General features: G+C 49.0%; 1 protein-coding gene across 1 annotated transcript in view; it reads left to right on the top strand.

Moving 5' to 3' along the window:
• The window catches only part of RAB11FIP3 (RAB11 family interacting protein 3), a 55,405-nt gene that overhangs the window by 3,152 nt on the left and 41,430 nt on the right, over nucleotides 1-10,823 (top strand). Inside the window, exon 2 of the mRNA XM_008056279.2 lies at nucleotides 9,007-9,107. The gene's annotated coding sequence lies outside the window, so the exon portion shown is untranslated. The remainder of the gene's footprint in view (nucleotides 1-9,006; nucleotides 9,108-10,823) is intronic.

Here is a 10,823-nt window from a genome sequence, read left to right as displayed (position 1 = left end):
GGCTGGTCTCGAACCTGTGGGCTCAGGCAATCCTCTCGCTTCGGCCTCCCAAAGTGCTGGCATTATAGGCATGCGCCACCAAGCCCCACTGGTATGCAATTTTACGTTACTTAAGCTTTCACCTTTTTGCACAATGCTTGCAACTTTGCAAGACCTTTGGCTCCTCCTTGATATCCTATGCCTTGAGGCTTGCTGAGGGAAGTATGGCCAGCACTCTATCCAAGCCTTCCAAAAAGTCTGAACCCTCTCTTGTTACTCCTGGGCCATGATAGCAGTGCCCATGAACCCTGGGAAAGGTTTTGTTCTCTAGCAGCTCCCACTGGTTAGCTCTGGGGAAATTCTAGGTATAGACTTTTTCCTCTTTTTTTTTTTGAGTCAGAGTCTCACTCTGTTGCCCAGGCTGTAGTGCAGTGGCATGCTCACAGCCACCCCAGTGTCCACCTGCTGGGCTCAGGTGATCCTTCCACTTCAACTTCCAAGTAACCGAACTACAGGCGTGCACTACCACACCCAGCTAATTATTATTATTTTTTTATATATTGTAGAGACATGGTCTCACCAAGTTGCCCAGACTGGTCTTGAACCCCTGGGCTCAGGCAATCCTCTTGCCTTGGCCTCCCAAAACGCTAGAATTACAGACTTGAGCCACCGTGCCTGGCCTTTGTCTTAATTTAAACATTCCAGTATGATTTCTTCTTTGATCCTTCAATTTTCTTTGTTTTTTTTTTTTTTTTTCTTTTTGAGTTGGTGTCTCACTCTGTTGCCCAGGCTGGAGTGCATTGGCATGCTCATGGCTACCGCAGCCTCAACCTACTGGGCTCAGGTGATCCTTCCAAGTAGCTGGAACTACAAGATTGCACCACCACACCCGGCTAATTTTTTGATTTATTATAGAGATGAGGTCTCGCTAAGTTGTCCAGTCTGGTCTCAGGCAGTCCTCTGACCTCGGCCTCCCAAAGTGCTGGATATTATAGGCGTGAGCCACTGCACCCAGCCAATTCTTCAATTTTTTAAAAGTTATCTTAATTTTTAAATGTATTTTAAAATCTTATCATTAATCTCAAACTTAATTGTGTGTGTGATAGAGAATATGATTTTTATTATATTGATTCTTTGATATTTGCTGAGCTTGTTTTGGGGTCTAATTGCTGGTCAGTTTTTATGCTTGTGATATATGTGCTTGGAAAAATGCTTCTCTAACTGTTGAGCACTGGGGGTCATTTGTACATCAGAGGAGACCACCTCACATGTTTGTGGTCTCAGTAGCAGGAAGGAGAGAAGTCCCAGTGAAGATGGTGGCTTTGTAGTTGATTTTTGTTTTGTACAGGTTTATTTCCTCTTCATTCTTAAGTAAAAGATTGACTGAGAATAGGCTTCTAGGTTGATGGTGATGGAGGCTGGGAGCTCCCAGAACCAGCTTCTCATTGGAGAGCCCTTTTACCACTCAGAATTTGGGTCCAGAAGGTGACGGGTTCGTAGAGACCAAGCACAAGACCAGGTAGCTGTTACTGCTCGCAAGAAAAACAAGAAGTGGGATAAGAGGGAAAGTGTACTTCAAGAAGACTTGGCCCAGTGATGAGCAGTATTTTACATAGTCATAATAATTAAGTTGAATACTTATGTAACCAAAGATGATGACTTAAGCATTTGACAGACTGGGGGAGGGAAAATGAGGCGGGTGTGCTACATGCTTCATGTTCTATGGCAGGACTTCTGTAGAAAATCTAGACTTTTTTTTTTTTTTTTTTTTTTTTTGTTGGCGTCTCACTCTGTCGCCCAGACTGGAGTGCAGTGGCTGCTCCCAGCCACTGCAGCCTCAACCCGCTGTGATCCAGCGATCCTTCCGCCTCAGCCTTCCAAGTAGCAGGAATTACAGGCATGCGCTACCACGCCCGGCTGATTTTTTGATTTATTGTAGAGATGAGGTCTCGCTGCTCAGGCGGGTCTCGAACCTGCGGGCTCAGGCAATCCACTCACCTCAGCCTCCCAAAGGCGTGGGATTACAGGCTGAGCCACCGAGCCCGGCTAGAAAATCTAGACTTTTTAAGAATCATGAAACTTTCTCAAATATGGTGGGAAATAGACAAGCTTAGAGGGGGAGTATGGTCAAGACTCTGCCCCAACCTCTCAGCACTGGTTTGTTTTCTAGCTATAGATGTATATGATACATACACATGAACTAACACTGTAATTCTGTGTTTTGCGTAAACGCTGGTCTTTCTTTGTTGTGACAGCCTGTCTTGTTATAGACTTTATAGGCAACCCATTTCCTGGTTGCCACAGAAACAGAGAACACCCCGTGACCTGGCCAGTAATGTGAGCTGGCCTCTGCTTGTCAGACATTGCAACTTGCCCTGTGCAGTGTGACTGCAGAGGTAGTCCCTGGGCCTGTGGCCAAAGGAGGCACAAAAAAGCTTGGAACCAAAGATGTGTTCCCTGGGTAGTCTCAGTACCTATCAGCTGCATGCCATGCGCATGGCCAGTCAGACAGAGTCCAGACAGGTTTTCTTGAACTTGGGCGGTCGAGATGCTCAGATCCCTCTGCAGGGTCCAGGCTGGGAGGGGCAGCAACCCCTGGTGCTGTTGATGTGGGCAGGAAGGAGCCTGGGGCAGCAGCTGGAGGGAGATGGTCTGCGATTCTTTTGTTGGACTGGTAGTTAGTCTGCTCTGATGGACTGGGGTTGATGTTAGGTGGAGCAGGCTTGACTGTAGGATTCCTGGGATGTCTTGACAGGAAAGGCCCCACTTTCTGGCACAGGAGTCAGCATGTCCTTCCAGAAGACTCATGTCCTGTGGGTGGGCAAGTCCACTATCATCTAGAATAGTTGTCTAGCCCTGAGCCTGCCATGCCTTCTGAGGAATCTGATGCTCTGTCTCTGAAGCCTGAGGGGCTGCCAGTTGTTGATGAGGCTGTCCAGTGGTTACACATGTCTTGCCTTAGTCACTGAAGGAGTAATAGAGAATGATCATCTTAGCATGGTCTGTCTCCCTGAGTCCAGATCTTTCCTTAATGGTTAACCATCCACCTGACATGCTGAGGAGGGGCTGTCTCCTGGACACCATCCCTTCCCCCCACCTCCCACCTTTGCCTGAGTTGTTCCCACTGCAGCTGGGGTGCCTCTCCTTCCCAGGGGCTAGCAGTTGGGCCCTGGGTATCTACCTGAGGAGGGTGAGACAGTTCTTGAGGTGAGCTGGCCAGAGCTCTTCTACCTCACTGCAGTGCATCCTCCTCTTTGAACCCAGATTCCCCTCCCTGCTTCCTTCTTGGGGAGCATCTCCTGGCCTGGTCTCTCAGCCTCTTCGCTGTGGATGGGCAGAGCCCCCAGCAACCCTGGGGCTCTCTCCACTGCACGGCCCCTGGCCCAGCTACTCATGGGGTGCTTCCTGTCTGTGAAGTGATGCAACATTGTTTGTACTTCATAGCTGTTGCTGAGGAGCAGGCTATGTGCATCTTCCAGGAGATATCAGGAGCATCTTCCTGGAGGAGTTGAGAGTGTCTTCCAGGAGGAATCGGGATCCTCTTCCAAGAGGAATCAGGAATATCTTCCTGGAGGAGCCAGGAGCATCTTCCAGGAGGAGTCGGGAGCGTCTTCCTGGAGGAATCGGGATCATTTTCCAAGAGGTGAAGTCAGGAGTGTCTTCCAGGAAGAATCAGAAGCATCTTCCAGGAGGAGTTGGGAGTGTCTTCCAGGAGGAATCAGGAGCGTCTTCCTGGAGTAATCAGGATCATCTTCCAGGAGGAATCGGGAGCATCTTCCCAAAGGAATCAGGAATCTCTTCCCTGCCGAATTGAGAGCATCTTCCCAGAGGAGTTGGGAATATCTTCCCGGAGGAATCAAGAGCATCTTCCAGGAGTTATTGAGAGTATCCTCCTGGGGAATTAGGAGCATCTTTCAGCAGGAATTGAGAGCAACTTCCAGGACAGAATTGGGAACATCTTTCAGCAGGAATCAGAATCATCTTCCCAAAAGAATTGGGAGTATCTTCTAGTAGGAGTCAGGGTCATAGTTTAGGACAGAATCGGGAGCATCTTCCAGGAAGAATTGGAAGGATCTTTCAGGACAGATTTGGGAATGTTTTCCAGCAGGAATCTGGAGCATTCTCAGCAGGAGTCTGGAACATCTTCCAGGAGGAATCTGGAACGTCTTCCAAGACAGAATTGGGAGCAATCTATGTTGCTGGAGCCTTTGAGTCACGACCCTGGACAGAATCCCTGTCTCTATCTGTGCTCCCATCTCAGGACTTCTCAATGTGCTTACTCCCACAGGGGTTGTTTTAGATCTCATCTTTGCAGTTTTGGATATTGTTTCCATTTTGGCCAGTCCCAGAGTTAACATGGATGCTTCAGGATGTGGTGCTGGTTTCTTCAGTGGCAAGAACATTTTGGAATAGAAGCATCTCAAGGAGACAAGGCTTGATCTCAACCTAATACCTTGTTGAGGAGTGCATTGCAAGAGGCGTCCCCCCTCCCTGAATTCAGCCTGTGCAGAGTAGACCCCTGAGCCCTGGAGGACAGGCTGATAGTGGGGTGTGTGGATAAAGGAATGGAGAAAGGTGGGGGCCTTGGAGAGGGAGGCCGGGGGACCAGGATTAGATGACCCATTAGGTGGGGCAGGCCTCTTGTTAAGGTCCTGTGTACATGGGCTGTGGAGAGGCTATGTGATAAGAACTTGAGTCAGGGCTGGGCTCAGTGGCTCAGCCTGTAATCCTGCGCTTTGGGAGGCCGAGGTGAGTGGATTGCCTGAGCCCGCGGGTTCCAGACCCGCCTGGGCATCTTGGTGAGACCTCATCTCTACAATAAATCAAAAATTAGCTGGGCGTGGTAGTGCGCGCCTGTAGTTACAGCTACTTGGAAGGCTGAGGCAGAAGGATCGCCAGAGCCCAGCTGGTTGAGGCTGCGATGGCTGGGAGTGTGCCACTGCACTCCAGTCTGGGCGACAGAGTGAGACTCCAACTCGGAAAAAAAGAAAAAAAAAAAGAACTTGAGTCAGGCTGGATGGAGCTGGCTGCAGCTGAGACAAAATATAGCTGCGGCCTGTAAGGACTGTGGATTGGACACATGGAACAGTGGTGCCCTTGAGCACTGTGGAGCTGTACTGTTCTAGGTTCCAGGACAGCACAGAAGGGAAGTGCCGAACCCTTGCCCTCGGGAGCTGGCTTTCTAATGGGTGGAAGACCAGAGCAAATATAGTAGGAGCTGGGTGAGGTGAAACAGGGGAGGGCAGGGAGGCCTCCCAGAGAAGGTCTGGGGTAGAGTGGCAGTGTCCTGGTGGGGCTGCACCTGCCCATTTGGGGGCCACAGGAAGGCCAGGGTCAGAAGTGAGAGATAAGGGCAGGGGAGGCGTGGCCAGGCTCTGGTTGCCATAGAGGAATGTTGCCTTCCCTGCAAGGGGAAGCCTCATTTTCCAGCCCCAGCCCCAGGTGCCCAGAGAGGCCCATCAGGGAGTGACCCCCCAGTCCTAGAGGGGGGGGACCACCTATTAGAGTTGATGTGAGGGGACAGGACTCCAAGGGAGCTACAAGAACCAGACAGATTTCGGGAGAGGAAATACTGGTGGGGCCCAGGTGGGTTCACCCTGCCTTGGCGTTGGACATGCTGCCGCCGGGGCCAAGGACTACGGACTTTGCCTTGCTTTTTTGCAACTTGGCTTTGGCATTTATATCACTTTAGGAAAGGAGAATGAAAATAGAATAAAAGCAAATAAAAATGATTTTGAAATTATAGCATTTAGAAGAAAGGAAAACGTGATTATGCAAACTATGTTTCAACTGAAGTACACTTTAGAGTTTACCCAGTATTGCTGCGAACGGCCTATCTGGTCTGTCAGACTCATTCTGCATTGAGAAGCAGCATAGCCAATGACATAATATGTTGACCTAGTTTGCAGGGAAGCACAAGGAGATTTTTACTGTCATAGCCACAGGCCCTATTTCAGGAATAGAAAGAGATAGAGAGGGAATTGTTACAAATAGGCCATTGCTCTGGCTCACGCCCCTCTAACCCCATCCCTAGGTTCTGGAATAATCAGATAAATGCACATTAAAATTTTCCACTTAATTGAAAATTGTTTTAGTTTTTCTAGAGTAAACTGATATAAGAATCATTTTTAATTTCCATCAAGAATATCAAAGGCTGGGTGTGGTGGCTCATGCCTGTAATCTCAGCACTTTGGGAAGCCAAGAAGAGAGGTGCTTGAGCCTAGGAGTTCAAGACCAGTGTAGGCAACATATTGAGACTTTGTCTCTACAAAAAATTAAAAATTAGCCAGGTGTGGGGGCGTGTGCCTGTAGTCCTAGCTTCTCAGGAGGCTGAGGCAGAAAGATCACCTAAGCCCGGGTGGTCAAGGATGTGTTGAGCTGTGGTTGTGCCACTCTACTACAGCCTGGGTGAGAGAGTGAGACCCCAATTCCAAAAAAAATAAATAAATAAAAATAAATTTAAAACACCAGCTGTGTTCACCTCTCCCTCCACCATGAGGGACAGAACCCTTAGATTGTTTGCCTACTGTCAGAATCTGAGCACTCCTCCACTCTCCAAGTCTGGAAAACTTGACTCTGTTGGGAACTTTTTTTTGAGTCAGGGTCTCACTCTGTCACCCAGGCTGGAGTGCAGTGGCACGCTCACGGCCACTGTAGCCTTGACCTGCTGTGCTCAGGTGATCCTTCCGCCTGAGCCTTCCAAGTAGCTGGACCTATAGGTGCGTGCTGCCATTCCTGGCTTATTTTTTGATTTATTGTAGAGATGAGGTCTCACCAGGCTTCCCAGGCTGGTCTCGAACCCCTGAGCTTAGGCAGTCCCCTCACTTTGGCCTCCCAAAGTTCTGGGATTACAGGTTTGGGCTACTGCGCCCGGCAGGAAAGTTTTCAGTTCTGTGTGTCTCAGTTTTGGGAAGTACAAGCATGATTGTTTGCATTTTTAAAATTTTACTTTTTATTTTTAGAGAATGGGTCTTACTATGTTGCCTATTCACAGAAAGAGTCATAGCTCGCTGCAACCTTGAACTTCTGGGTTCAAGTGATCCTCAGCCTCCAGAGTAGCTGGGATTACAGGTTCCACCATGCCCAGTTCAAGACTGTTAATATTTGGTAGTGGAAAACAGCTAGAGACTGTCTAGCCTTTTTTTTTTTATTATAAATAAAATGTGTGTTCTGTATCAAACTGCACTGGGATAATTGGTCCTCCTACACTTCTGTGCTCCAGAAACCACAAAGTTCTGTCCATAGTAGCCCTTTACCCCTTCTACATCAGAAGCCCCATGTAGTTCTCCTGCAGTTCTCCAACCCAAGACCCACATTGCTCATGCAGAGGGTCTGGCCTGTGGCTTGGTAGTAACAGTGCCAGATCCTCCTGAGGAACTCAACAAGGCCACGTTTGGAGGCTGCTTTACTCCTGGCCACAGTCCAGGCCACTCAGACGCTCAGCCACACTTCTGGGGAAACTCCACAAACAGCAGCAAAAGTACCATAATTCCTAAAGGCCACAAAGAGGTTTTTGGTATAATTGTCTTAACCATGACTGCAAAGCGATAGTGCGCTGGCAGAGGTATCATAATTATAAAATGCATAAATGTCTGATTCACACCACCATCAGGGAAGGTTGCTATTCCATTTAAATGGAGAGAAATCTTTAGAAACAGCATGGAGCAGCAACATGTCTGGCTCTGTCCTGTAGGGAGGGCTCCTCCAGCACTCACTCTCTCTTCCCTGGTTACCTAGGAACTGATGCTTCTAAACCTGACTGCAGGACTTGGCCACAGAAGGCAGTGTTTTCCCTACAGGAGTCCAGATGTGCTCTGGGCCATACTGGCCCAGCTGGAGAAAGCTGGTCCTGACCTTTCTAAGTGCTTTTCCCTGATTGTCTAGGGAGGGTTACGCTTCCATTTGGCTCTCAGAAGCCTTGGCACCACTCTTAAGTAGCTGATGTTAGATTAGATTATGTTAGAGATATTAAATGAGTGACTGCTGATGTGTTATAAGGAACTGTTATATTGTGGCTGGGTATGATGACTCAACGCCTGTAGTCCCAGCACTTTGGAAGCCAGAGGCAGGAGGATTGCTTGAACCCAGGAGTTTAAGACCAGCCTTGGCAATATAGTGAGACCTCATGTCTACCAAAAAATAAAACATAACAAAACAAAAAAACCAGGCATGGTGGCACATGCCTGTAATCCCAACTACTTGAGAGGCTGAGGTTGAGCCCAGGAGGTTGAAGCTGCAGTGGCTATGAATGTACCACTGCACTCCAGCCTGGGTAACAGAATGAGACTCCAATTAAAAAAAAAAAAGAAAATGTTTTCTAAAAATTAAGTCTGTTTGGCACCTAGCACTTTTTGTTTTGTTTTGTTTTGTGTTGTGTTGTGTTGTGTTGAGTTGAGTTGAGTTGAGTTGAGTTGGAGTCTCACTCGGTCGCCCAGGCTGGAGTGCAGTGACACACTCACTGCCACTCCAGCGTCAACCTGCTGGGTTCCGGTGATCCTTCCACCTCAACCTTCCTAGCCAGAACTACAGACATGCACTACCATGCCTGGCTAATTTTTTTGGATTTATTGTAGAGACGAAGTCTCACCAAGTTGCCCGGGCTGGTCTCGAACCTGTGGGCTCAGGCCATCCACTTGCCTCGGCCCTTCAAAGTGCTGGGATTACAGGCTGAGCCACCGAGCCTGGCCCACCTAACACTTTTTAAAGGCTGTAAACAGTTTTACAGAGCTTAGCATCTTGCTCTTTCTCCTTTACAACACTGCCAGGTTCTTTTAAGAAGTAAACATTTTATCATTCTACCTCTACACCACCTCCTCGGATTTCTGGCAGGAGACATTGTTCTCCTTGGGAATGTGGCTCTAGCTGGTCTGACCATGCTGTCTTCTTTCCCCTTGCTTCCTCACAATCGCTGCCTCCTGGTAACCCTGGGGCCCTCAGCTCCCATGCCTCAGCTCTTGGAGGTCATCAGTCATGCTCTTCCTGAACTGCTCTGGGTTGCCTGCTGAGCACTGGGTCTTCTCCCCACAGGTCCTGATGGCCAACTGTATGGTGGCGGTGGCACGGCACCTGCCCTGGACGAGGAGCCCCTGTCCTGCCCTGACGAGTTTGATGACTTTGTCACCTATGAGGCAAGTGGTTTTCACCTAGGAGCTAAGAGAGAGTTGATGGTCCACTGGTCCGCCTCTTACTCTATGGTATATACATCCTGCTTCCTGTAGTGGCCACTGCTTCCTGTAGTGACCCCTTGCTGTTCTCTGAAAAAACTGGAGTAAAGGGAGGTGGGAGTCTCCCATCTGTGTTCACTGTTGGGGTTGCCACAGTTTCTGGGCTCTGGGTGTTGTGGCTGCAGCACCAGGTTGATAGGCGTTTGCCCGTGTACATTCCCAGGGCCTGGGCAGGAGTCCTCCCTCAAGGCCTGTTATCCAGCAGATGGTGGGGGGACAGTGACATCATGGTCACTTGCTGTCAGGCTGCCAGGCACAGGCAGAGCAGAGGGCCTGTGAGGGCTTGTTTTATCAACTTTCAAACGATTTTCTGTTTGGGAACATCTTGGCTGTCCTCCACCCCTGCTCCCTGGTACAGCCAGGGTTGTCATGGTGACGTGGTGTCTCCTATCATTGTGGGTTCCTTGTTCCCACCACAACTGGGAAACAGGTCTGCAAGCACAAAGTGGTAAGTGGGCTGCTGTGTCCATGCCCACCAGTCTGGGGAGAGGTCAGGGGCCACAAGAGCCATATGGCTGGGTCAGGAGTGTTATCTTCTTTACAAAATATATTGAGTTGGATCCAAGGCCTTGGGTCTGTTGGGAGAGTGGAGGTGGCAGCTGCCATCCCTGGCAGCCTTGGTCATCCTCTGCTGCTGAGGGAGGGTTCAGGAATCAGGGCTGGGTTTTGAGCTGGTGGGGCCTAAGGCTTCCCCCCACTCAATCCTCTGAGCCTTGGCTCCTCTGTACAATGAGGGGCTATACAGAGGAATTTCTAAGTGGCTTCTGGATGCAAACATACCACCAGGTTCATGGGACTTCACTCCTTTCCTTCAGTGTCTGGGTCTGTGCTCAGAGAGGCTGCCCCTGGTGTTAGTCACCCCCCAGAAACCAGGTTTACTTCAAGACTGACATCTGTCACTTCTACCAACACAGGCCCTGCCCTGCTACCTGGGAGGGGTTATGCCTCACAAATTTGTCCCAAATTACCAGCTGAACCAAGTCCATGAGGGCAGGGGCGGAGATGCCTACCCTGGGTCCCATGTTCTGCTGTACCTTGGCATGTTCTTGCTGTATGTGACCCTGGAGACAGAGGTGAGGTGCTGGCTGTGAGGGTGGCATGGCAGGAGGCAGGTATACCCTTTTGTGGCTGTGGTATGCGAGACCTGCTGCCAGACTCCAAGACCTTGAAAAGGCTGCTTCTGTGACCTGCAGAGGACACAGCTCCTCTACAATGAGATGCTGAAGGCTCTGCACTTTGTGTGTGTGTGTGTGTGTGTGTGTGTGTGTGTGTGTGTGTGTGTGTGTGTGTTTAAGTTCTCCACTCTCACTTGCTTCTTCTGAGGAATGCAACTCAGAGGATTATTTCAGGTAATGTATGTAAAAGCTCAGTGTAAATAGGTCTCTTATACTACAATAATAGTTGTTATTTTTATAATATTCAGCTTATGAACTGCTTTGAACTAAAGTTTGGATAATTTCCATAAATACCTGAAACACCTAATTTTTTTTAACTGGTTCTGGGACACAACAATTTTCTCTCTTTAATCATACCAGAAGTAGGCTGAAAGACATCATCCTGCCTGCTATACAGTTTTTAGATTTCATAACATTGAGAGTACACTCCCTAAGCCATGCTGAA

This window comes from Carlito syrichta, unplaced genomic scaffold (assembly GCF_000164805.1).
Source record: "Carlito syrichta isolate Samal-C Ts95f unplaced genomic scaffold, Tarsius_syrichta-2.0.1 Scaffold84594, whole genome shotgun sequence".
Taxonomy (NCBI): domain Eukaryota; kingdom Metazoa; phylum Chordata; class Mammalia; order Primates; family Tarsiidae; genus Carlito; species Carlito syrichta.
This window is presented reverse-complemented; position numbering and strand designations above follow the sequence as displayed.